The 2336-nt window shown below is 28.4% G+C and overlaps 1 long non-coding RNA gene across 1 annotated transcript; it reads right to left on the bottom strand.

The window, feature by feature from the left end:
• Nucleotides 1-621: 621 nt before the first annotated feature.
• Nucleotides 622-1728, bottom strand: LOC140675942 (uncharacterized). The gene is made up of 3 exons (XR_012048502.1): nt 1702-1728; nt 1541-1590; nt 622-693 (listed from the first exon to the last, which is right to left on the bottom strand). It is a non-coding gene; the product is annotated as an uncharacterized lncRNA (long non-coding RNA).
• Nucleotides 1729-2336: the final 608 nt, after the last annotated feature.

The raw sequence follows: 2336 nt of genomic DNA, 5'->3' as shown, positions 1-2336 counted from the left end.
CATTTCTTAGACTAATAAAATATAATAAAAATTAATATTGAATAAAAATAACAAATATTAATAAGTATTAAAATTAATTAATAAAATATTATTATAGATATAGTATAGATATAGATGTATATTTGAAAATATAAATTTTAACGTATATAAAAAAGTGAAATAAATTACTGGCATGTTTCATTCATTAATTCTGTCAAAATGATCTCAACGATGATATTCCGTGATTTACGGGTCAAAGATTTTGATGTTTTATAAGATTTTAGTATTGCTTCTCCTTGTATATTTGTATTAAGAACTGCTTTGATTGATATAGTTTTTGTTCTTAAAGCGTATGATAATTTTCCGGAAAAAGCGTTTTGTCTTTTTAAAACGTAATCGTTTGATGAATTTTGTACAGAAGAGCAAGAACTTTGTACAGAAGTCGCATTCTCTGATGTCTCCTCAGAATCCGTACTCTCGATCTGTTTAATACAATAAACGATAAATGTTGCTAAATAAATGAATTTATTCAAAATTAAAAAGATTCTCCATATTTATTCCTACTATTATTATGCCTACTAACAGGTATTTTCTTTTGCGCGTACGCCAGCGTCCATTTTTTTAAAAATTCGAGTCGTAATCCGATAGGTGTAATCATTTCCTTTATAAGTTCCGGGGTAAGATCGGACAGATTATCGTCACTAATCTGATTTTCTTAAGAAAAATTGCATAAATATTCAATGATTATTATCTTGAATAGCAACTGAATTTGGAATAAAATGCGAAACCAAACCAAAATTTAGTTCGTAAAATGAAATATTTAGTTGAATGAAAGATTCTTTTGCTCAAGAAACAAAATTTTTTAAATATTTGCAAAATGTTTTGTTAACATTTTATGCTCATTTTGTCGAAGCAAACTTTTTGTCATTTTTTAGAATATAATCGAATATTTTAAGAGACTATAAAAACTCGATTATATTCTAAAAGATGACAAAAAGTTTGCTTTGACAAAATGAGCATAAAACGTTAACAAAACATTTTGCAAACATTTAAAAAATTTTGTTTCTTGAGCAAAAGAATCTTTCATTCAACTAAATATTTCATTTTACGAACTAAATTTTTGTCTAAGAACACTGTGAGGATAAAATTGTAAAATCGAAAATATTTTTCTTCAATGTACTTTCATTACTACATGGATATTTGATGGTATGCTTATAGATAGACACTGTGTACTATACGCATACGCATACCAAACCTTTGTGTACATTTTTTTACGAACACTTTTTACCCGTATATCACGGAAAATATTTTATGACAATAAAGAAATAGCAATCCAAACATTATTGGAATCATAATAAATTATGATGAAATCTTACGGTTTTACTGATAAATTATTTTGATATAATCAATTGTTGCATAAGAAAATGTGTAAAAAATGCGTTAACAACTTAAATTACACAATTGAAAACATACAGTAGATATTTTCGAAACAAAACGGTGTGACTTATAGAATGAACCTTGCAAATAACGATAATAAATAATTTTTTAAAATAATACATACCTTCTAATACTTTTATTATGTTTGATTCAACCGAATCTTTCAGGCCCCAACTGCGAATAATATTGGCCATAATGTTTGTTCTTCATACGTTTCACAATTAACGATTAACTTGTAATAATTAACCACGAAACTACACAAAAACAGTATTGTAAGATAATTACGTATTTCACGAAACTTTTGTAAAACACTCGTATCCGTCAGGACTAGTTTGTTCTCGTCTTCTCCCCTCCATGAGGGCCTCTACGCGAGGTCCTCGCTGTGCCGCCTGCGCACCGCGGTGTGCGCGTTGATTAAGCCCCCGAATTTCGTACACTGAAAAAAAATTTACTTAATCTAAAAAAATATGTAGTTCAATACGTTCAAACAAGCATTTATTTAAATTAAGCAAGAATATTTTTAAATTAGTAAAATATATTGTCTATTTTACTATTCAGCAATATATTTTATTGATTCAAATATGTTTTTGCTTAATTTAAATAAATACTTATTTGAACGTATTGAACTAAATATTTTTTTAGAGTAAATAAATTTTTTTTTCAGTGTACATATAAAAAACGCACATTTCTTCTACAACGGATAACTTTATCAGTGAGAAGATACGCAACATATGAGCGCACACAAAGAAAGGGCCGTGTATGTGTACGGCTCGGCGATTCGGCTTCTTCCTTATACCCCTTCTATATGGCAACAGGCAATGTTGAAAATGATATCCTGTGCGATTAAACTAGCGGCATCTCGCTTAGCGGTATTACAACACAAGCGAAATTCAATTAAATTTTAATCGTTAAATCAAACT

The sequence above is a fragment of the Anoplolepis gracilipes genome, unplaced genomic scaffold (genome assembly GCF_047496725.1).
Source record: "Anoplolepis gracilipes unplaced genomic scaffold, ASM4749672v1 Contig22, whole genome shotgun sequence".
Taxonomy (NCBI): domain Eukaryota; kingdom Metazoa; phylum Arthropoda; class Insecta; order Hymenoptera; family Formicidae; genus Anoplolepis; species Anoplolepis gracilipes.
Note: the sequence above shows the minus strand (reverse complement) of the source record. Positions and strands in the feature narration are given on the sequence as shown.